Raw genomic sequence first — 26,520 nt, forward strand, 5'->3', positions numbered from 1 at the left:
CGTGTCTTCCATACATGGCTTTCCTCTCCAATGTGTCATTCACATAACAGGAGCGTGCCCCTAAACTAAACACTTCAAAGCCAGGTGAGGTAATAGAACAACAATACCATACAAATAGAAGTTCTCTTTATCTTCCCAGAGTCATACAATGCGTAAAAAGCTTTTACAGCTCCAGATGCCTGGATTATTGAATTGAAATTAGAAGCATTATTTCTAATTCTACTGGACAACTGACTTGATGTAGTGTATCCCCACAGGAAACACTTTTTCAAAAAGATGACATTTTACTTCAGGCTTAAACACGAAACAAGAAAACCCACACTGACCAAAGTCTATTTTGAGACCCTGTATTATAAATTAAAAGTTCGCATAGCAGGGCTTTCATTGTAATAATCTGACTTTTCAGTTCACATCATTGACTGACTTAAAGAATTCACGGGACTTAACTGATCAATATTGTAAATGGTTTGGATGGCTCCACAGGAATTGCCTACTGTTAATTTGAGGTCAGGTTTTTTTTATTCCTTATAGGTCTCATTAGCAGTAGCCAACAAATCCAGAGATTGAAGGACAAGAGCAGAAAGCTTTATATCAACAGCAAGGCTGCAACTAGAGAAAGCAGGAGAACACTGTTCAGTTAAATTGCATAAATCCTACTTGAATCTCTTCTAGGTCTTTGGCACCAAAAAAAAAAAATGTATGGAATCACTGGCAATAAAGAGTCCTAGTTTCTAGGAATTGTATGTTTTCTTTAATTTGAATTGAAGATCAAAATCAACCAAAATTATACCAGACACGATTCTCACAGCTGACACAAGAAGGCTTAAGTCTAATTAATTCTGAACAGAAGGATGATTTCTATCAACTGAGGTGTTGAAACAGCATACTTAACTAACTGTTGCCCTTCACCTTCCATTTTCTCCAACAAATCCCCAAATGCTAGCCTTCCTGTCTCACCTTGTGACTCCATACAACATTCTGCAGAGACCCAAGCCAATTTTGCATAAGATGACTACGACCAAGAGCAACACAGCAACGCTGCCTTTAGTACAGAGCTACTGACATGCCTCGTCGTCTGAAGTCCAGCCACACAGACTTGTCCCTGGAGTCCCAGACGCATGTGTTGAAAGGTCATCCAGCTTTAGGGAAGCCAGAACTACACAGACTGTGAGATGAAGCCCATTAAACTGAACCAGCTTAAAAGTTACCTTCAGAAAAGGGGAAGTATTGCCAAAAAGCCTAGAGTAGATCCTTTTGAATAGTGGTTTATTATTCCAGTTTGGAAGAGACTTGAGAGTGCTGCTTTAGTCCTTCCTGCATCCTTCCAAACAGCTACATTTTATAATTCTCAAAGAAAAGGAGCTTCACTGAATGACTGAGCAGAGTAGCAATATGTGAATTCCACTACAATTAAAGAGAAAACTCAAGCTGTCAGGTAATTACCAACTGTTCTTTTTCCTCATCTTAAGGTATCTTAACCACTGCCAGCAGAAGCCTTGAAAAAGCTCTTAGCTAAGTCTAAACCAAGCTCTACTACTTTCACTCAGTCCTTTTTAAGTAACTTGATATGCACTAACAACTTAAAGTCATCCTCAAAAGAAGTCCAAGAAGGAAATCAACATCCTGGTTGGGGATGCTAATGCTCGGGAAAAATTCACTGTGTACTCAGCTCCTCAGAGAAAGTGTCCTGAGCCTGATTAAAAGACAATTGAACAGGATGAAAAGCGTCTTCCATGGCCTATTATTCAGGCCAACAGGCAACATTAACCGATGGCTGTGTGGTTGAGCTTCAAAGGAAAACAGATTCCTTAAAAACATAACATGACATCAGCTGCAGCTACTCAAATCCAAGAAAATTTTGTAAGCATCACTGCATCAAAGTCTTTGATTTTAGTGCCCAAGATTGAGTTAACATTTTAACAGGAAAGTCACAGAAGCCTTTAAAAAAATCTTCTAACTTTTATAATTCTGTATGCAATAGAAGCACATTCAAGATATGCTTCAAGGTGCCTGCATCCAATTTCAACTATGATAGACTCTTTACTCCATTTCATCTCTTGCAGACCAACTGGCAAGCCACAGAAAGATTGCTGAAGCCAGTTCTGAAATATCACTTTTACTCAGCTAAATCAAACATCGTTTGTTTTCTGAAGTAAGTCTGATGAAATCACTTTCATGATCGGAGTGGCTAGTGCTATAATTGAGCATACGTTCATCCCGTGACATTACAAGTGTCTTCACCCCACAAAAATATTCACAGCTCAAAGTGTGTGATTTTTCAACTACACAAGGACAAAAAACAATGCGTACGGCTTACAGGTAGTGTAGAAAGAACAGTCTGAGAAATCCTGAAGATCTTCACAACACTATTTTCACTCACAAGAATCAATGCTTTAATGATTAACCTCAGACCATAGAAAGGTCAGAAAGCACCACCCAAAGCCAAGTTTTTGCAGTATATTTTGCTCCCAATGAAAAAGGCTTGTCCTGGTAAATTGTGCTTCCCTCTAAAATTCATTTCCCCTGAAGAGAACATTACACTTAGAAAAGACATCAGAAAGACCTGGGATTAAGTTTTAATTGCAACATGAAAGCCTTGGGTATATACAAATTAAGACAGAGAACCACAATTCGTAACATGTAGGCACCTTTGCAGAACTAAGAGCAATTTTCACGTGGCCAAATTTTCACTGGCTGACTGGGTTCAGAAGAACATCATGGGGTGAACATACTGCCAGCCCCACCAACAGATACCTGTTGTGAAGCATTTTGTACTAGGGGATGGGAAGTAGGCTTTTTATTAGAAATGTTCCATACCCATAACTTACATCCTGCTCTATTGCATCAGCAATAAAAAATGACTCAAAGGAGACATATGGCAATGTAAAACAGCTGAAAATCCCCTGGCTAGTGCTCCCAATTCTACAGGAGGACTCATATGTTAAGACACGCAGATTAAAAGAAATGTGATTAGATGGACTACATGTGTAACCAAACCCATGGCAGCACAGTTTTCATTCAGCACCACTTCAAGAGACTATCCACCAAGAACTAATGTACTCCGTTTCCAATTTTAGTCCTCACATATGCCTTGCATTATTACCGTCCTGAAGGGCCATTAGCACATAGAAGTATCATCGACAAAGGTGTTAATATTCACCTTATCAACTCCACAAAATGATGCTGAGGTATAGTTTCAGCCTTAGTTTTATTTACTGTCAATACTGTTTTCATTAATTTATTTTTTCAATGAACAATACGTCTTACGAACTCCTATTGAGCACATTTCCCTTAGACTCAAAACAAAGAAGGTAACAAATCAGTAGGATCTAATGTTATGGTTTGGTTCTACGCTTTTGGCTAAAAGAAAAAGAACTAGTTTGTAGGCATCTAGTTTTAGTTAGGCTATCAAACATGGCTTAAACAGAGTTTCTTTCAGTACAGTACACCAGACTCAATAAAAATTTAGAAAAAATATGGATAGTATGAAAAATAACTCCATTTATTAAGTTCTACGGTACAATCCAAAAATAGAGTAGTTCTACAGATAATTACCAAATTTCCATATTTATAAGATGATGGCACATGTGGGGATAATAGTACAAATGGAAGTACCACTTTCCTATTAATATGGAAATTCAGAAATTATTGGAGTTATCTGTCATAAATCAACCTTCTCAATTTTTGCTGATGGAAACGCCATTTATGCACTATATTCAATTCCAAAATTCATAATGCAACTCCCCTTTTACTTTGATAAATCAATGTAATGGTTGTCATGCTTATCCTCAATTTTGGCAAGAGTTCTGCTCTGAGATTAAAACAGGCCAAATCAATACTCGGTGCAATATCACTAAAGGCAGTGGAATTAGAGCAAGGAAGGATTTGCTCTCACAACCTTGTTAAGTGCTTAGTTCAGCAGCCCAGAACAGATGCTGCGCACCCACAAGATAGCCAAATTATTCACTTCAATTGACCAAAGCACACCATGGGATTCTGAGGCAAGATTTTGTGTGCTTACACTTCAGGAACAACTTAGTGAAAACTGTCAAGAACAAGAGATTTTAAGGTTTTGTTTTTCTAACAAGGATTGCATGTTGCTTGAGATTCAGGGCAATGCTAGTGTATCAACTTCCACAGATGCAGACTGGAGCAGTGGATGCCTTCTTGTGTAGCAGAAAAGCTGTCACTTACCCAGCAACAACAGTCCGTAGCTATTGAAAATTACAGCATATTTTTCAAACATTGGCACCTTAAATACTTTATTCTTCTTTCCAGAAACCAGTTCTGCAACAGCTCAAGAAGAAACAGCAGTTGAACTGAGATAACCACTCATGCCAGGACCCAACAACAAAGGTCTCCCACTTGTCAATGAACACAAGAAGTTTCCTAACAGAACAAGTAGTCATTTTGATGCCTAGTGTTGTTCCCCCAGTTTCCCCATGTATAGAACTTTTGCTTTCTCCAAATGGAGGTAAGAACCTATCCAGCACAATAATGTAAACCACAGATAGGGCAACAAAAAGCTCAGAAGTTTTAGGCTTCCCAGTGGTGTTTCTTACACATGGAATAACTTATCTCCCAAAATGAGGCTACTTTAACCAAACCTGGAAAGAGAACGGAACCAGGCCTTTTCAGGTATCATCGGCTTGTTGCAAAGCCTGTAAGAAGTCAGATGCCTAGACTAGTAGTAGAAAAATGTTACACCAAAAAGCAGCAACAGCAAAACTTGAACAATAAAGCCTTTATCCATTTTTCTATTGCCCTAATTTAGACAAAAATGAGAAATGTTGAATCATCTGTCAACATCAGCTCCACAAAACTCTCCCAGGGTCTTTTTCACCCCAAGATAAAATCAAATCACATGCTGCTTGACTACTTTGTAGTAGGGCCTAGGTAAGTACGAATGAGGAAAGATGGCTCTCACCTGTTGCAAAGATGTTTCTTCTCAACAAATGACTAGAAGAAAACTTTAGCTTTACCTAATGCATTATGAAGTCCTAAGTGCAACCCAAGACGTTCACAAGGACCCTCAGGCTTCCTGCTCAGCAACAGAGCTCTTCTATCACCCTTTCCATCTCATTGCACACTCCACATTCTTCTGTATAGTCCACAGTGCAGAGCAGGCAAACAGAGGACTGAAAGTGCTTTACAGCATTGTACAGATACATTCTCCCAACCACATCGGTCCCAAATCCCAGCCTGCCACATGCTTGTCACCTATCTGTACCTTAGGTCAATTTATAACCCCAAGGGTACCCCCTTTATATCCTTCCTTGTTATTCTGGGTGTGTTTTGACTGTGTGACTTAGAGCATTCAATTGTTACCTTTCCCCAAACTCTGAATGCTTTTAAAACACCATTCACATTTGGAGAATGGAAGATTTGGAAAACCGTTCACGTTAGGTGAATGGGGCATCCCGAGCCAGACAGAACCCTCAGCCACAATCAACATGGCTTCCAGTCCTACCACAGCACTCTAAACTGAGAAGCATATGCTACAGCTTAAAGGTCAAACAGAAAAAAGAATGAAGGATGACGTGAATAATTTGTTTCAGTAATTTAGTAACATTGGCTTGTTGTGATTATTGCTACAAACTCCTTTCATATTTACAACTGTGATCTTTTTAACATCTGAATAATTTATACGCAGTGATCAGCGATACATGTGTCAGAGAAAATCATGAAAATTAGCTCCTCCAGTGTTCCCAGACTTTAAGAGAACATATTTTCCTCTCCAATTACATTGTTTCTCTGTGGTTTGCATTCTGAATAGACAAGCAGAATTACCATAGTGAAAGATTCTGAATATTCATCTTGAATGTGAGGAGCAAGAGATCTGCACTCAAAACCTAGCCTTAAAGACACGTCTGTAAGATGTAACAGTTGCTTTTACCCTCCTTACAAGAACCCAGAAAACAGTAAAATGAAAAGAACTGTATTTTAAACCAGGGTAACAATTCACAGCAGGATGCAGTTTTGAAAATAAAACCCAGAGACCCTGTCTATATGCACAACAGCTCTTTGGCACAATACAATAAACTGACGGAGAGGAGCTGAGAAAAAAAGTAACCTTGTGATCGTCACTAACTCTGTAGCCATTTTAGGCAACAGGAACACTAGAATTTCATGGGAAGACACCTCACAGAAGCTGGAATAAGAGATAATCAGTGAATATTGCAAGACAAACTAACAGATGGATAGGAGATTGACAGTACTTACAAAATGGAAAAACTGTAGAAAATCAGTGAATGGAAATTTGACAAAAGGGCTTGAAAACTTGGTGCATATGCCAAAGGATCTTTTACTAGCTACGCCATGAGCTGACAGCCTTCTACAGACTTTCTTAAGCAGAGATGAATACATAGTGGAGATTGCAATACTCATGCCCAAGACTAAGTAACTGCAATCAGTACAGTTTGGAGATGAGAAAAAATTCCACCAGGCTCATTTTTGCACAGAAAAGGTGATTTAAGACAGGCTAATTTAACCGAACTGCCATCATGGCAAGCAAGGCTTGAAAGTATCTTCTCTTAAGAAATGGCAGTATCTGGAAGGCAGTTAAGAGCATCATGCTTAACGGCCTCAGCAAAAATGCCTCTTCCAGTGTAGAGACATAACATTAAAGCTTCCACCAAACAGCTCAAATACAGCATGTACTGCACTACAGCTCAGCTCCTGCAAGAATTAAGATAGGTACAGAGGCAAACTGACCTCCAGGGAACTCTTGCAGGCGTAGTACCTTGATAGGGTAGACTCTTGCAAGATCCATGAAGTTGTTTTAAGAAGTTATAAAAATCCCAGGTCTACCCATGCAGAAGACTAGCACAAGGTCTATGAACTGCACCTCGAAACAACCATATCAGCAAAAACGTTGGACAAGATCCCTAAACATGTGCTAGATCCGAGTCAATGTTCATCCTCTCCTTTCAAGGGAGGCTGAAATAACAGCCACGCTGGCCAGAACCATACTCCTCTCAAAGCCAAGATGAAGCATAACATTGCCTTTTGATTTGATTCTCAGATCTTCCTAGAGTACCTTCCTTTCTACTAACCTGAGATCAGTGCTTCACAGATTATGAAAGACACTTGCCAAGACAACACTGGGCTGTTTTGTAACAAAGCATTATGAAAAGACCAATCCAGTTCCCGTAAGCACTCTTTCCAGAGACTAACAAGAGCTGGAGAAGTTGATCCCAAAAATTTCTTCTACAGATATATTAAATGATGCATTAAGGTATGATCCTGCTCCATTTGCAAAGCAGGAGTTTCAGTACATTGCAATGAAAGCAGATTAAGACCCTTATTCTTTAACAGATGAGAAACAGGAAAAATGCTGATCCCACAAAATCTCCAACCTATCAAATACAAAAGCAAAATACAAGATGTGTGGCCTAGCAGCTGCAGTACCAGAGCCAAAAGTTATACAATATTCTTTCTGCTGATTGAAATCTGTAAAACACTTCAACATCTGTTAGAACAAGATGTTTGTTTACCACATTCCCCTGCAAAACGGAATGATGTTTCTTACCTAATGTACTGGAGAATTTTTAGATGAAAGAGGGATGTTTATGAGAACCATGCAGGGTATAATTGAAAGAATATTTCCGGATAAAGATACCATATGTTTTGTATTTCCACTGAACCTATAAATATCTCTATAACAGTTTGGGGCCATAAATACCATGATTGGGAAGAGTTTTATGCATTTGCTTAAGGCTTTTATTACTTTCAATTATCAGTTTGCTAACAGCATCGCATTTTCCTCCCACTGCATAGCAGTATTCCCAAGGATAAATTCTGAGATGTCAATAAGATCACTGAAATGTGTACAGAACCCTGCAGCACTGGGGCTCATGGAACAACCTGGCTTCCACAGGGCACAGCATATTTCCTCCGCTACCCCCAAATGTCATGTGCTCTCTACAGAACGTGACCAGAAAGATTTCTTTGTTGCCTCAGTTGCAGGGTATGATTGGGAAAGCCTGAAAAATGCAGAGATCCAGGAAGTTCCAGCTGCACAGCAGAGCTATGCAATGCAATTCTTCCTGCAGAGCATGTTAGAAGGAATAGCATGAAATGTGAATGCAGAGAAAGAACTGTAAGCTCCTAGAGATGGAAATAGCTAGTGATGACACCTTGCAAGAGACCACATAAGAAGAAATCATGTTATTGGCTTTGTAGAAAAATAAACTTATATAAATGTTTTCCAGATATTAACATTAGCAGTTTTCTTTTTTACCCCTATGTATGATGGAAACTGCTGGTATTTTTGGAAAAAGACACTGCTTGTGTTATCTATTTTTTGGTATTACAGTACTGTAAGAGCTCTGTTTGCTCTTGTTTTAAGTTACGTATTGTACTGTCTTATTAAAATCTGATTTGCATACTACCTTTCCATTCCTTCTCAAAGAGAAATGCTTTTAGAAGGAACCTTTTCAGCCTTTTCCTTACTACTTTTTCAGTTTATAACAAGACTGTTTTATTTCACTGATGTTTCATGTAGTTTAAAAGTTAGAGACTGTTTCTACACAATTAATGAATATTGCAGTTTATACGTGCACTGTTCTGATGCCAATAATGCTATTCAGAAGGAGGAACATTAAAACTGCGTATTAAAGTGTAAGAAATCACAGATATATCTCTGCACAATACAGAACCTATTGAAGCTAAAAGAGCATGCAGTAGTGTGCTTCACTGAAAGTCTACTAATACCACTATAACTGGAAGTCTTGGGAGCCCTGCTGATTTCTCTGCTTTGTGCAAAGTTTATCACATGGCCCATACCTTCACAGAACACAAAGCAAAAGCATACCAAAGCACTCCACCAGCTGAGATTCAGAATCTGTATTGTATCTCCATACACAGTGACAGATCAGAGGAAGACAAAAGACTCGTCTGGAGACTGAGCTACAAGTCTGAGGGCAGGAATTGCCATGTAGATTAGCTTAGACACTCCCAGACTCTTGACAGAAATGATTTTGAACATTTCCACCTGCTCATGACTCAGAAGAGGTTAACACTGTAAGCCATCTTTCCATCACAGCAGTACCTAGCTGCCCAACTGAGGAGCATTTTATGGATTAACCTGTAACGTCTATTCATCTCAGTGCGTTCAGATGAATGCAGAAGAGAAGTGTGACATTGTTATAACATCACGAGAAGAACGTTTAAAAAAAATCCTTCCACCATCGCTCAAAATAGTGACATTGCAAGCAGTTCTTGATTTACTACCACTCAAAGTACTACTGATAAGGAGAACATTGTATTTTAACTTTCCAATTTCAATTAGATTTTTATCAAACTTTTTGCTCCTGCTGGAACAGGGCTCCCATACAAACCAAGTTTTGCAGGGTTATGATGCCACTGCCAAACAATAACTAGTATCCTAAGACTACTGTGTCTTTCTTTCTAGAGTCCATAGGAGTGATCAGAAAGCAAGGTGAATGACAGTGGAGTGCTTTGTAGAGGACTGCCAAGTCACTCCATTAACAAAATATCTATTTTGGGACATAACTCTTCTCTCACTGATTTACACAGATATACATTTAGTGCCAAAAAAGCCCTTTGGGACAATCATCTTCCAGAATAGCCAGGGTCTTAGAAAAAAATCAACTTAACTGACCAAATAGCAGTATATTAGAACTGGGTTTGTCCTGAGCTCAGCCAAGAGCTCAAAGGACCCAGGAACAGATGATTCCCTGAACCTTGTGATTCACAGCTTCCACTGATTCAGATCTTTAGGGATTACAAAACATTTCCCATTCAGAGGGAAAATATAACCCCCCACAGAGCAGGCCCTACAAATTTCAGTGAACCAAGAACTCATCTAAGTTCTAGGAGGCCAAAGAGCAACTGCCTACATAAACCATCTCTTCTAATACAGCCAAACGAAGAAGCAAGGCGGACAGTCATACAAGCAGTGTGGAAGACAGGAAGTGTAAATGGGCTGTGTTTTCCCCGGTTTGATGATAATTAACACTAGTGCTATCGGCACAAATAGAGACACATATAGAATTGACTTCATGGGAAAAATTCAAGAGACCAAAGTCAGAACAGAAAGCAGGACACAGGTTAGAAAACAGACTCCATACAGATCACAGACTAAAGTTATGCTGTTACTCTTGGTCTGTTTCCACAGCTGAAGACACTTATGGAGCTATCTGCAGTAGCAGTGAAGCAGTACTCTTTTCCTAAGTGTTCACTTCACATGTCTGCTGCACGAACAGCACCTGGAGATGGTGTCCTCTCAAGGGAAAGAACGACACCAACAGAGACTTCATGAAAGCCCCTGCCTAAACAAGCTATTTCTGACAATTTCCCAGCAGCCTGGACCAAACTGAGAACTATTGCAAAGCTCTGTTACAAAGAACCTTGCCTGTGACCTCTGTTACAAAGAACCTAAGTGCCAGCCCTATTGCTTAGAAAGCAGGTTTCAGGCAACTGGAAACCACCACCAGCAGGTGGTTTATACTAATACATGGGGGAAATGTGTGCACCAGTTGCCTTAGCCAAACATCATCCCACTCAGCCCTCCCCTGCACAGGCTTGCATACAGACAAACTGCATACAGTTTCTAGACTACAGAGGAAATGAGTTCTGGACACTTACAGCCAGGCAGAGCTTGCACAAAGGTCAAGCTCTCAGCCGCTGATCTGATCTCCTGTATTTCGATTTCCCAGAACAGATTAAAGATGAATTTTGGTACTCAATCTCAAGGTAAGCCCACCTCAAGGGACTGGAGTCCTTTCAGGTAGCTGTTTCAGTTTAACATTCCAGAACTTTTTCTCTCAGTTAATTCAACTTCGTTACATATCCGTCATATTTTCTTCCAGTGTATTTTCCTAACTCTTTTTCTTTCCCCAACAGAAGATGTTCTGGTCGCTTATCGTAAGGCCATATCTTCATACCAGTGTATTATGCACCAAACTTAGAGCTCCTCTATGCTCAGAGGACACAAGCAATACTAGAGACTTCAACAGCATTTAGGTACAGAAATACGTTATACAGGGGAAAGCCAGGCCCACGTTAATCAAACTATGAACTCCTGTGAACCACTCATGATCCGGTGTTTATCAAGGACTGATCCTTTTACACTAAGATAAGTTTTAAGGGCAAAGCTAACAGCCTAGGGCTCCAGACTCTGAGAGAAAACACAAATGACTCAGCAGCCCAGAAGCAATCTGACAGACACTGCACAGAATTCTGCATTAAGAAGGCAAAGAGCAGTAACAATTAACCAGGACAAAAAAGTGTATAGAAAGCTATGAAGTCACAAGATAGAAAGAAATTGAAAAAAAAATTATATTGCATGCTATACAACTGACCATTCCTTACAGTTTAAAATACTTATATTCCCTCTTATGAGGATTGCAATTTAGAAAAAAATTTAGAACTCAAAACCATTTTACTTCACTTTAGCCTTGGGCAACAGCCATCCACACATCCCTCCTATAAGTTCTCCTCCATGGACTTAACATAGAGAACATACCATGCTCCAAAAACAAACAAACAAAAACCAACAAACTGAGTATTCAAAACTCTGGAAGAGCTTTCAAAAAGACCCTTCACAAAAAGCTGCATGTTCACCTGTAACAAGGAAGAGGTTCATCTTACTGTTTAAATCCAAAAGCTGAAGGCAATCAAAGGGTCCAGACATTGATGCGTGATACAGCACAAAAGCCATCAGCTACTCAAATAGACGGTGCAAGACTATTTACACAAGCAGTGCCTGGGCTTGCACATTGTTCTGGGAGCTTCAGAGATAGCACAGGCTGATGCAGACATCTGCAGGAGAGGAATACATGCTTTATCTTGCACCTGCGTATCCCACCCCACTGCACTGAAGCCCCAACAAGACTTGCTACTTAACTGAACTGGTAATAACCTAACTTTGAGGACAGAGAGGAGATGATCCTCTGTGACTGCATGACAGCAACAAGGCTTTGTTGTTTGGATCTTGAAGTTTGCATCTTTCTTCTAAATGCTTTACTGGAATTTGTTAACCTGGAGGTCAGATTTGATGTGTATTTCCCTGGAAAAGGATAAAAAGCAGTTCCAAAAATAGGACACAGAATGGTTGTGGTTGGAAGGGATGACCTCTGGAGATCAGCGAAAGAACAATTGAATTGAGAGGTTAGGATGTCTGCCCCTGCAGCCGCAGGTCAGTGCTGTAGAGGAGCCTGTGTACTGGGACAGCACCCTGGTCTACTCTGGCTGTGTAACAGCAGTGCTCTGCCCACACATACAGAACACTAAGTAGGTTGAAGGTGAATCAGAGTACTCAAAACAATCCTTGCAGAATCCAGCTTGAAGGTGGAGCCAGCAAGAGAAGTCCACAGATCAACCAGATCTGGCCACTTAGACTTCAAAACCCTGAGTTTGAATTTACAGTTATCATTCAGGAAACCTCAGTGCTTCAGTGTTCTTTGCTAGGATAATGAGAGAACTTAGGTACTTTGTTTTAACAGGAGCACTGCATTCATTACTGAGAATGCTTTCATTTCCTGTGACTACAATCCAAAGGTACCCCTTTATTTTAGGATTGATGGACTCCCTCACATCCCTCCTTAGAAATGACAGAGGAGAGAAGCTGAACAGAAAATAGGATGTCTAGACCTGTCAAACTCATTTCCCTAGTTTGTGTATTAAAAAAGCGTTTTTCTTCCTTGAGGTTGTTACATAATGCATAAACAGAACTTTAAAGATCCTTAAAGAACAAAACTGTCAGCAACAGGAGAATGGCTGTTTCCCATATGAATTCTTTGTGCTTAATCCAAGAGTATGCATTTTTCAGGACATGATTTTATTCACCACTCTAGAAGACTTGACATTGTGATGTCTTAGTATTGCAATTACTTTAGTATGATGCCAGCCCAAGGGCACATCACCATATCAGGAGCCATTATACCAGGTTAATAGTCTGCAAGGAATTTATTCCTGTGAAAACATTAGAATAAAGACCAAATTAATGGTCACTTGTTGTAATTAGACTGGATACACAGTGGGCCTAGAAAACACTGAGACACAGTGATTTGGGCTTCCATATGCACAGATTCTGAAACAGTCCTTCATGAACCATATTATGTGATTTATGAAAGCACTAACTCAACAACAACTTCAGAATACATCCATGACCCCCCCAGTTCTCTCGTTATTGCAGCAGTTTTGCAGAACTGATTTATTCTGTTTAAGGCCTGGATGAAAGAGCTCTTAAAAGGTGAGAGACTTGAGCTTTAAAACAATGACTTTAAAATGCGCTTCTCTATTTCTTTGCTTTCTTTCTGTGGATCAAGAAGTTTCACAGAGGTGGTTTGTGGTACAGTTCATCTGCTTACCAACTAACACCTTGGCATCACCATCAATTATATGTGGTATCATACGTAATTATCTCTATAGTACAACGGCTAGTAGATGGCCAGGATGGTAGATGAACAAGCAGAATTTCAGAATTTCTGTAAGGGCTTGAGAAAATACTGCTTTAAGTAATTACAATATTGTGAATAAGAAAGGATGCACATCTTCCCCCCCTCCCTAAATCTGGCACTCCTGATAAGTGTTTTCGTGCAGTGTAATATTACTTTCTAATGACCAATACCTCAATGTCTCCACGGAAGATACAGTCTCAGTTCTGAACATGAATTTAGGATGGCATGATACTACCTGACTCGGTTAATGCTCCAAAACCTGAGACTGACAGACAAGTGAAATCTCCTTTTGACTGTTTTGGTTTTTTCCCCAAAGATTTGCTCAGTACTAAATGCTTTAACAGAGGACATCATTAGCTTTAATGAGTTTGTCACTATTACATCTAAGAACAAAGCTCTTAAGGAGATGAGTTCAGCCACTCCACACATAGATTTCAGGCCTTGGACTAAGAAATAGACAACACCAAAAGAAGTGACCAGTAGACAAACTGAAAATACTTGCCCTTACCTAAAAGTAAAAGTAGCTGAATCTTAAACTTTTGTTCTGATAAAGCCAGGTAACCAACTCAGAAGGCTAAGAAAAAACAAAACATTTGTACAATCAAGACTTCGACATCATGGAATCAAAGACTCATTTATGTTGGGGAAGACAGTTAAGATCAAGTTCAACTACCCAACTAACACCTGTAGTGTTAGGCAGACTTGTAGTCCACTATTCAACTGTGACGCTAAGCACCACATCCACATCCCTTAAATACCTCCAGAGATGGTGACTCCGCCACCTCCCTGGGCAGCCCGTTCCAATGCCTAACCACCTTTTCTGTGAAGAAATTCATCTTGGTATTCAATCTAAACCTCCCCTGGAGTAACTTGAGGCCACTGCTCCACGTCCTATGAAGAATAGAGAAGTCATGCCAGGATGCAAGTACATACTACACTAAGATAAGCACAGCACACCTACACCTCTTCCCTATGCCACCTGACAAAGATATATCAAAGATCCACGAAGAATTAGACAGAACAAACCCAAAATTAGCAAAGGAGGTACAGACAAATGCAAAGCACTCTTTTACCATGACTCTCATCTGTCTGAATGCAATGTCTTGCATCTCTGAAGAGTTAAAGGTAAGCTAGCAATAGGTTAAGTAATTTGAATGTACAATGAATAAATGAACAGCACTCTAACATTTCAGAAAAACAAAGCTAGAAGAAATATTCTAAGAAACACTTCTAGCAGTATAAGCGCAAACATCATAGGAAACAGGAGTATTCCAGCCTAATCCACGATAGCAGATGAGGAGAAAGCAGCCAAGTTTAAATATGGAAACTGTGTTCCCATCTTGAGAAACGTGGTCATTTGCCTTTCTGTGAACCCACTGGCCAAGGAGCGTACAAACTGTGCTAGCAGCAACCTTTCCTAGAAATAGCTGGTTGCCAGTGCAAATCCAAAACTGAGCTGCTGCCAGAATAGCTCTGCTCTTCACAGTGCATTTTTCACTTTTTACAAAATATTTAACAGCTTCAAGTCTTCCACAACCCTGATTCCAATCTCCCTTGAAGAGTACAATTCAGTTTGAGAAACAATGGAGCAAGTAAAGTTAAAGAGAAATGGAAGTTCCACTCTGAATCAAAGGAGAGAGAATGCAGCCTCACAGAACCACAAAGCTAGGTTGCCAAGCCTTACAATAGCTCTGAAATCCCCTGCAAAAGGTAATAAGAAAAGTAACCACTGCAACATCATGTTCTCTGCTTCCAAGATACTAGACAAGTCTCGGAGAAATCCTAAGCAGCAACTAAGTAAGGAGGACTAGCATTAAATATATTTTAAGTTGCTTTTTTCCCCCATCTTGTATAGGTTTCCAATTGCGAATGAACATTTTGCTAGAACATTTTTTGAGCTTATTCGGTACTTAAGGTAGAACCAAGATATTGTTATGAATCTAGCATTTTTCTTATTTTAGAGATTAAAACAAACAAAAAGCGTGTATCTTTACACGCCTGGAATCCAGAACCAATAAACTCAGTAAATACATTTAGTATTTAAACTCAGTAGATACACTCAGTAAATGCATTTTTCACATCAAAATGCAGATGTCAGAAAGCTAAAACCAGAATTACCCATTACCCAATCCTGGGAGAGAGAGTATAAAAAATGACTTGGATAACATACATTAAGGTTGTGTTTCATTCAACAGTTTGGCAGACTTTAATAGGCTTGCATTGTTGATGCTGATCTTCAGATGCTGAAGAGGAAGCTGTAATAGTTTCTTCTCAATCACTGGAAGTCACCAGCAGTGTTAGGGATTTAGTGGTGACTTCTGAATATTCAAACTGAAGAACACTAAAAGAGATTTAGTCAATCAGAAGTTTTAAATGACTGGTTAATATATCATAATCATAGCTTTATGTATCACGTATCACAGGGGAGTCAAGCTAAGTATAAATTCAACACTGTTGAAGTAGTCAAACATTAAGAATTGAAGATGTTTGCCTCTTTACATAACAGACCCATGTATTAGAATAATTACTTAATCTGCTCAACTGCTGGCTCTGGCACAAAGGGTAAGTCTCTTTTCTTGGATGACACTATGCCCTCCGCTTCAGTGATTCATTTCTGAGCCTTGAGGGAAGAAGCCTTCTTTCTTTACTTATAAGCAAATTGTGAAGTACCTGGTGATACTAGTCATCTCTGCTCAAACCTGCCTCCTCTGTCCTGCTTCTTCAACTCAACCAGGGTCTCAAAATCTCAGTTGGCTACCTAAGATGTTTTCAGTACATCTAATGTGAAAAACTATTTGATCCTCAAAAGCTTTGCAAAAAGGCCAGTTTAAACCACCTGTTCAAAAAATGTTACGTTTCAATGCATTTTCCAATTAACTAGGAATTCAGTGGTACAAATATCCCACTAGTGCCAGTGAAAAAGTTAGTCACAAAATTTTTACTACACTCTACAAGAAAACAGTATTTCTTTTTTTTTTTTTTTTAAGCACTATTTTTTCAAATGCTGATGACACACTAGAAGTATTTAACATACTTACAAGTTGGGTTAAAATAAGAACTGGTCAAAATATCTGTATTTTTAATGAAAAATTAATGACCCAGTTCATCACAAGGAATCTGCTTTCTGAAATGGTTTAAATTTGAAGTTTGTGGGTGGTGTTGTTTTTTTCCTGTCATTTTTGGCAATCTTCCCTTACGCTGTTTTTCTTTAGAAGAAAATGTTATAAATGCAAAATCCCAGAAAAAGAATTTCAACCTCAAATTCATTTATAAGATTTTTTAAAAATGTGAAAAATATTTCCCGTCTCTACATATTTATGAGAGAGAATGCACACACAAAACATACGGTTGACAGTATTTGGTATTTTCAGAGCTCTACCTCTGTAGTATCATCACAAATTCACTATATTCCCATTGAAAGTCAGAGCAATCTACCTAAGATCATATGTGATACTTGAATAGTGAACACTGAATCAAAAGTATCAGAGACACATTAGTGCTCTATTGCAGTTCTTCCCTTATGATAATAGAAATACGTTCATCCTGCTAATATGAGTACATGAAAGATTTCCAGAAGCAGCTATTCCAGGGAATACAAACAACTTCACTTTGAATTTATCAATTAAATTTCTCTGAAAGTACTTTCTTATCTCACAGCCCTGCAGAGACAAGTTTAAGCTCCTGCTTATATGTAGTGCCAAATGGAGGAACTGAACTACCACAAGACTGTGGTTCTGCAGTAAAATTCTACAGAGGACAGTGGAAGCCTGCCTCTGACATTTGTAGTCAACCTTTAAATATACAACCTGTGAACAGACAGGAAAATTAACAGTCCTAAACATGCACTTGATTTTTCTACTAGACACCTACATTGGAAAGAGGTAAGAAACGTACTGCGTGGCTGTGCAGCACTTACAGCCCCTGTTGAGAGAGTGATGCTCCCTGCAGTCTCATGATGTAAGCCTTTCCAAACAGAGAAAAGGAAAATGGGGCACTGTTCCTTCCAAGCAGGTTATAACGCATGAAATTAAAGCATAGACACTGTCCTTTCTTCATTCTGAAATTTAAGTTTTCTTAGCTTCAAGGTGAACTATATAGTCATCAAACAAAGCTGTGCAACAGCATGGTATGTTCTTAACTTACAAAATTTAAAACACAAATGCTTGCTTCAAGTATTTAATTAGATCATTTAAGTAACTTCCTGATATGGCAGTTGCTATGACTCAAATTACTATCTTCTGTTCTTCTGTTTTTAGCTTTAGGCCATTCACTTTATTGTAGCCAAATTACTAAGAAACAAATATCTGCTTCTGCTACTCTTGCTCATATAGTGCTTAGCCAGCGTAACAGTGGGATTGATGGGACAGAGATGTAGTGAAGGACTGGTTGAAACTGGACTTTAATGCAAATTAAAATGAATGAAAATCGAAACAGTTAAAACTGGATTTCAGTTCACGTCTCATTCAACACTAATCAAGCACAAAGTACAAACATGCTTCACTTTAGACAGCCCATAATTTATTCTTTTTTAAACACCGTGACTTAATATTGGATGCTTAATACTTCAACAAATGTCAGGCAAACACTCATAAAAACTACTTACATTTTTAATGTTCAAGAATTGGAGATATTCTGGGCTGTATGATTGCACAAACATATTTCTGAAAAATTAATAAAAATGTGGTAAAACTACACTTAAATTCAAAATATTTGAGTATTACCTTCACAAGAGTCTTATACATTTGAATTAATTTGAAATATGAAAAGTTGAGTTTGTTGGCTTGAAAAGCCTGAAATAGGTTTTTTTTTTTTTAATATATATTTTCATTTGCTTTTAAACTTTTAACACACAGGGAATCTTCTGACATTCTACAAAGGGCACTTACTGCAATCAAATATAATGATGAAATCAACTATAAATCTGAAGTCAAATATTTGACTTCAGCATTCTGAACTTCAAGATGCAGAAAGACATAACGTTAGTTACTTACTGGCCTGGATATACTATACATATTTTTATGGCTTCACCATAGTAAAGTCGGAGTATCTCCCAAGTACACAGGGTTTCCAGATGCGCTAGAAGTATGATTGCTGCTTTTTAACATCCAAAAGATTTTGAACTAAGATCAGCTATTGATATTTATAGTAACCCTTCATAGATGCGTATGGCAAATTATGCTTCTAAGTATAATTGAATAGCAAGTCAACTCATTCTCATACAGAATATAGCAGGACATTCAAAAACAGGTGTCAGAGTTCCTTTTAGCTCTGCAGTTTTGCCTTCAGGCACCAAAGTATGCAGACATACATTTTCTACAGGCAGACTTTTGGAATCCAAAGTAGTTTTGCACTGCCTGTTACATACAAAGGTACATTAATAAAAAAGTATTTTTAAGTCAACATCAGGAAAAAGAAGCTGGTTTAGACAGTAATTACTTCCTATCTTCTTGAAGAAGGAAGCCTGAAAAGCTGCTTAAAGGTGTCCAGTTTGCATCTGCTCCTGTCCCATAAAACATGGGACAGTGTACGGTGCCTGATTCAAAGCTCACTGAAATCACATCAACTCCATTGATTTCAGCTTGCCTTGAATCATGCTCTAAATTAGGCAGTGTTAAATGCCTCTAGACCGCACTCAGTCACAACGCACAACAAAGCCATTTAAACAGCAAACGAAGAAGTGCATGGAGAACTACCTGTCAGCTTCCACAAGTCATACTACAACCACCAAAGGTTTTATTGCAGGGAGAGTAGGGATACATTTCTACTTCTTAAACTGTGCTTGCCTTCTTAGGTAAATAACAATAGATTGTTACTACACAAACAGTTTGGGAACCCATCAGCTCTTCAGGTACTCTGATCTGAAAGGCACGTGCACTTGGTTGGGAATGTAATGCTAGGTTAAGAGTAGTTAGTAATTCCTAACTAAATTGTTACTTCCACCTGAGTGCTCTACTACACGTTTGAGCAAGAAGCACACTTTACCTTGGAGATTCAAGTTGCAGGAACCTCAGTCATACCAAACGGCTTTCCATCTTGTTGAAGTACATTTGTCATGAATATCTTGCTGTTAAATCTGCACTTGTAGCTTTAAAACTAGCAACTTCTGCTGATTTGATGAAGCTCCTCGTCTAATTCAGGCTGTCCCAGGACCTGAATTTCAAAGCATTCAGCTTTTTAGCAGCCAAGCATTATTCAGACACTGTTTCTTGGACTCATTCTCTGGCTCTCCTTGGGAAAGACTGTACTGTGACCCCCATTAATACTCTCCATCCATAACCAGCATTTTAGTTTCTTGGGTGCTTTCACTTCAACCTTCCCTGGACATATCTGCTACGGTAAGGAAATCCGAGTATTGTGCAAAATATATTGCAAATAATCACCGTTTTCAAAAACATTAGCCTTGTACACATCTACAAAGGTAAATTATTTATAAAATCCTTTCAAGCTTTCTAGGCCTTCTTTGCTTGCTGCTCAACCTGAGTTTTTTCCTGTCCCTAAAACACTGTGATCACAGTATGTGAATAAAGCACCTAAGTCAAAGTACATGTTCCTTGAGCTGTCAGTTTCCTAGCATTTTTCTTGTCCTGAGAAAATTAGCTGTTATTAGACCATCCCATTCAGACAGTCTTGGACAACCAGTTTCATTTAATTCAGTACATTCAGATGAATGTGAAGTATGCTGTATTAACTCCTGTCTGGATTGTACATTAGATGCCTCCAAAGATGAGGTGTGACAAGGCTCCTATCAGCTAACAGCTAATTAAAAGCACAGCAACTGTTTGTGATAACATGGCTCAAATATCAGCATTCAGAGTTTGTAAATATTCCATCACAACAGGGTGATGAACTTAAGGCAACACAGAGGAAAGAAGCATCTTTCCCTGTGAAATGGCTTTGTTGGCATCACGGTCTGATCCTAGTATTCAAATTTAGAACAAGTTGCCTTTAAATTACTCTCGGTACAGTATCCACATATCATCTGTGAAGCTAAGTAGAATGAAGATTTACATGTAACTTGCAAGAGTTGGCAACTTGATCATTTTGTACTTCAACACTGTCCTGAAGATGGATTTTACACTTGATATTGGTCTGGTGGCTGAGAAGTCTATTTGTTGATAGTCTTATCAAGGTGCCTGTTGGGTTTACGTAGCAAGATTTTGGTAGTGGGGGCTGCAGGGGTGGCTTCTATAAGAAGAGCCCAGAAACTACCCCATGTCCAATCAGAGCCATCTCCAAAAGGGACCCCCCAATGGCCAGAGAGAAGCCAATGAGCGATGCTGGTTGCACTTCTGGGAGAGCATATTTAAGAAAGGGAAAAAAAAAATTGCTGAACAACAGCAGCTGGGAGAATAATGAATGAGAAGCGACCCTGCAGACCCCAAGGTCGGTGCAGAAGGAGGACAGGAGGTGCTCCAGGCACACAGCAGCAGTTCAACTCTTGAACTCTGACAATAGTTCAAGAAGCATCTGGACAACTCTCAAACGTATGGTCTGATTTCTGGGTGGTCCTCTATGAAGCCAGGAGTTGGACTTAATAGTCCTTGTGGGACCCTTCCAACTCAGGATAGTCTATGATTCCTATGCTTAGCAACTTGTTCTGTGCAGTTTTCTTAATTCATGTTAAGTATCTAGGGAGAATGCAGGAAAGGGCATGGTGAAAACAACGGGCAATGATCTTTCAGTCTGACAGAATCATTTCATCTATGTAGAAACCACTTTAGGCATAACCTTCAAAGAAAAAGTAAAGCCCTTCCCTGCATTCAGAGAAGGCGAGGCATGACAGTATTTTCACATTAGAAACAGTCATAAGCTTGCTACAAACTCAGACTCCTGAACACAACGGGTTTTTCAGAACTATAAATAGCTCCCAGACTTCAGGTCCAACCAACAGCTTTCATTAACCCTCTAGATTTTTCTGAATACACTATAAACTACTTCCATTTCACCGTTTAAAATGGTTGATGTGGATCAGTTTAGCTATGTAGCAACCTCAACCACACACAGCCTTTTCAAAGTCAGAAATGCTGCTTCCAGGGTTTTGAAAGTAACTGCTGTCCATATTAAAGCTTACCCTTATTTCCAGGAACTCTTCTCTGAAGTTTACCTTGTCCATTAGTCCTCTAAGCCCACTAACATATGGCAAACCTACATTTGGCATCTCCACCCAAAGGTCAATTTTCTCTCCAAAGGATGTATTTCTTTATTCCTATAACAGTCCTCATCTCCAGCAGAAAACACTGAGCTCTTCTGTCTTCCATCATCCCTTACATACCTACTCTTCTCTCAAAAGCTCCAATGAAGTAAGTGTTACCAGCTACATACTTCTCACCTGAAACACAGTTGTACCCATTTTGTTCCCCTGAAACACAGTTGTACCCATTTTGTTCCCCTGAAACACAGTTGTACCCATTTTGTTCTAACAATGCTTTTCTGCTAATTGGTTTTATAAAGATTGTGAAGGAAAACAGACTTACTGGACAGGATCCTAGAACACAGCAATTTCTCTGGGAAGTAAAGTAGATAACTAAAAATTTGCTATGAAAAACAGCAATCGTCACAAGCATGTATAGCTGTGTTTATGCATGGGAAAGTTAAATGGATAATTAAGGTCCTGCAACATTACATTTTTGGTCTTGAAACACATCCTGTCCTTGAATGTAATCATTTGCTTTCACAGATCAATACTTCTGAAGGTAAATTTGGGTTCCATCCCAATACATATTAATACAGACTGTATTTGAAAGTTCAAGGCTTAGATTTAAAGTTTATTTCAATGAACCTTGAAGCTATTACATGCTTCTGAATACAAGGTTACATGACTTGACCATAATCTCTGGTACAATTAAGAACAGAGCTATGACTGAATCCTTACTTTAGTGTATTACTAAACACCTGGCTGGTGTTTAGCAAACTGAATGTGTCCAAGCAGTTCTTAGTGCCAGCTGGAGCAGGACAACACTGGCAGACCTGTTTTGAAACTGTGTCCTATGAACACATGTATGGGACCCGTGCATCTCAGATTAGCAATCCTGGAGAGTAAACTTGACCAGGGAGAGCAGCCAAATTCGTAAAACTAGATAAACTTAAAGATACTGCACAGGGCAGGAATCACTTGTGTTGTAAGGGTTATACAGTGACAGGGAAATGGATGGCAAAGCAGAAAAACATGCCATGATCTAATAAACTGGTCCAAACCTGAACAGTTATAGGCCTGTCTTCAGATGATGTGACTGGAATTGCATAAACTTGTAACTGCAAAGGAGGGTATTCAGCCCATTTTATGACAGTGAACAGGCCTCATTCCAATGAGGCACAGTGGTACTGTGCCTTGGGTTCTCTAACCTGATTTTCCTGCCCGTTCTTCATTAGGTTTTTGCTTTGCTTAGACTTCTGTCAGCACCTTGTCAACTCCAGCTGAAGAGACAAAATGACAGACTTAGCTATGCCTTTGAGCCTCTCTAATGCATGGCTTCAGACTCCAATGTCTAGCCTAGATTTTAACCCTTACCTGGGATATTACCAAGTAATTTCAGAGAAGCTGCAATCAAAGCTGTCACAATATTAGCCACTGTTGACCAGCACTGAATGAAACCAGTACAGCAGGCTGAGAATCTTCATCTGTCACCCCCAAGGTGCCCGGCCATTTTTGTTACAGAGGAAGTGTCAGACACTTGTGCGGTACCCCTCACACTAAGGTTTGTGTATATCACTACTTTGACTGTGCTTTTGCTGTACACACCTCAAATTTTATCCTAACAACGTACTGCTACGTTCCTTTTTAGCTCCCTGCTTCTACGGAATTGTCCTTCTGTTTTTTGTCAGCAGATGAGCTCACTTCTTTACCCACTCCTACACCAGTTACTGATTTTTTTTTAACTGTCCTTCCTTCTCGCAGCTGTATTATGGCCTATAAAAATGCTGCCACCCAATATTTTTTTCTATTTTTTCTATTTTCTATTTTTTTTCTATTATTTCTATTTTTCTATTTTTTTCTATTACTATTTTTCCTGCATTATTTTCTCTCCAAAACATGATTTTTTTAATTTTTTTTTTTAAGGAAGTGAAAAACCTAATGACAAGTAATAGTAACTTTTTTTAAAACAGTCCAGGCAAAGCCGATTGAATACAACTTTTTATGCTACCTATTTACGTCTTGTACAGATTTGGTCTTGGCCAGCAGCGACTGTGCCCCTACTTCCAATTCCATACTTAGAAACTGTGAGTAGAAGGAAAAGCTATTGCCTGGCCTATCATATACACACAAACAGCACAGACAAGAAAGGTAACTAATAAATGCCCAGAGAATTGAAGTGTTTCCACCCAAAAAGCAAATTATATCAGTAAAGCTTCAATCTAGTTATGTGTTTACCTTTATCCAGACCTGAAAAATCTCGGTTCTATTAATAGATAACATGGCAGCTTTCTACATTTGTTAATAACCCTGCAAGCCTACCTCAGCCGGACTCTGTAGATAATTGCAGAAGGAAAAGTACACTGCAAAGAAGCCACAAATGAGAAATGTGATCTTGGCAACGTTAGTGATCCACAATCGGGGGCCACCAGCAGCTTCCAGGTTGCAACCTTAAGGTTTCCAGGTGCTAACTGCACCATCTTCTGAACAAGCATTCCGTGTCATTAAACATTAATGGCTCAACTACCTCCTACCCAGTGGGGTCCAAAACCCATTAAAGCCTGCCTCTTACAAAGTACGGCCAGAACATATTTTACATGCTAATCTACAACCAAGCTCCCTGTATGCGGTCCTTCAGTGCACATGAAAAATGCACATTAATGTCAATTTTGCTTTATGAAATTTTTCTGATTCTGTATCACACTATATGCTGCGCTGCAGTGATGTACAGTATTCTCTGCCTTTTGACATCCTAAACAGTGTAAGGCGCTTGCACAATGTACTGAAAATGCTCCTATATCACCCATTTAACTCGAGGTAGAATATTCAGTATGAGAACTCAGTAATTAACAAGCACATGTGGAGAGTTCAGAATTGTAAGGGTAACAATTGAAACAGAAAGTGTCTTAAATACTAAAGGAAGTTCTAGAGATGACATTTAGAATACCAGGTAAGTTGACTTCTCAAGAAATCAGGTCATAATTTAAAATTACTCTTATAATTAGCTTATTGAAGTTGAATAAAATGAATAGCAACTTTAAGCATATTACAAACACAGAAAGCAGAGGTTAAAGGTGGTGTGCAGAGAAGGGTTAAGTGACTATAAGTCATGACTAAACTACTGTGACTTGATCACCTGTTTTAAATGTAAGTATAAAGAGTATCTTTTAATATTTTAGTTTAAAGCATTAATATTGGTGTCCCAAAATCTTAACACATCTTCTTGGGTGACCTCCATGTGGATTAACATAACCCAAGTGGTTGCCGTCACTTCGCAAAACCAGGCTAGAACTGGTTCCTAAAAAGGTGCTTTCCTCTTTGTATCACTGAGCATTCAAAATTTCAAGAGCATATGCCATCGCAGCTTGTGGTACAGAAAGCTGATCTATGGATTCTTCTTACAGCAGAATGAGAATTGTGACAAGAAACTTTGAGCTTATAAAGGGAGTCAAAAGATCAGTATTGCCACCTGAGCAATCTGATCCTCATCCTCTGGCCAAAGTGGGGAAGTTAACAGTCTGAAGAGAAAAAGTACCTAAGCTCTCAGCCGTAACAGCTAGTCTAGACTAAAGGCTCCACCGAGCTCTGCTGGAGTTTTTCTGTGGATGGTAAGTGCTCAGGAACAGTGTGTTCCTGCAGAGGCATTCCTGTGTGGATGGAAGAAACAAAACCCTTCATCCCAAACTCCACTGGGGCTTAAGAGAAGTATCCACTGTTAATTGCGTACCCATGCTCTGGAGGGCTCAACAGTAACGCTCAGAGAAAAATTGATTTCATGCCCTCACAGCTTTTACACAGTACACTGTGTGGTAGCTCACTGCCAGGAGCAGCCTCATGGCAAACTGCTCTCCCTGGAGTTAGGGAAGGCTATAAAGTACAAGGCCAGACTACTGTCAAAGACAACGCCCAAGGCATACTGCATTGTACTGGGTACGTGAATAAATGAGTCGGGCTGGCAAAAGCACCTCTGTAAGGATGGCCTTCGCAGCGTTGCAGCACAGTGTAGAAAAATCTATTTTTATAGACATAAATTTGAAGGTTGTGAAGTCTCTATGCAAATCCTCTTCAAACTTCTCAAATGCAAAGCCACTTAAACCTGTGTCATTTAGTCTTTCAGTGCTTTCCAGCTAAATAGTGAACATCACGGCAAAATTTGGCTGGGATTGATCCTGTATACTTACAGCATACAACTGTACCATTGTGAAAACTGCAAAATTTTAGTTCATACAATTACTACAGCTGAAATATCCTGCAGACAGTGCACGTAGATGTCTACAAGAGTTGTTCTTCAAACTTACTTTACGCCCTCTACAGTCATCACAGCCCCTGACTACATACCTCTTAACCTTTACTTAGGCTTTTAGAATCCCCAAGGAACAGATGTACCCTTAAGGAGAATCAGCTTTAAGTTATAAAACTAAATGCATTTAAGTATCTTAATTAAATGCAGAACAATTAAGCCACTGAATGTTCTCATATATCTTACCATAACTACATTCATCACAATCTTCTAGACAAGCACTGCAAACCTATCCAGGAGGATACCTGATCTGTCAAACTGCTTCATCCAACACAATCCAAACAAAACCACCGTGTTCTTAAGAGCAATAAAAAATGGTGGCAGCTGGGTATTTATGCAAGGTTGAAGTCATGATATTGAACCACAGAATTACAGATGAAGGCATGTCAGTAAGTAGCAAGAAAAGGCTTCTCTTGAGCGTTCTTGGAGCAATATTGCTATAGCATTCCGTCTGTGTGATGACTTGAAATTAGTGTGTGTATCGGGAGCCTTGGGTTACCACTTGGAGTTCCATCAGAGCAAGGCTTCCCATGAGGAGATAGCAGCAAAAATACAGAACTATGCAAAGAGAAGGCAGCAGTTTCAAGGCCAGCTCAAGGGCCTAGGAGCCTCTGCTTTGGGTAGTTCCTGGCTCTCACTGCAGAGAGGCTTCCCAAAACAGC

The sequence above is a fragment of the Anser cygnoides genome, chromosome 9, assembly GCF_040182565.1.
Source record: "Anser cygnoides isolate HZ-2024a breed goose chromosome 9, Taihu_goose_T2T_genome, whole genome shotgun sequence".
In the NCBI taxonomy this organism is placed as follows: domain Eukaryota; kingdom Metazoa; phylum Chordata; class Aves; order Anseriformes; family Anatidae; genus Anser; species Anser cygnoides.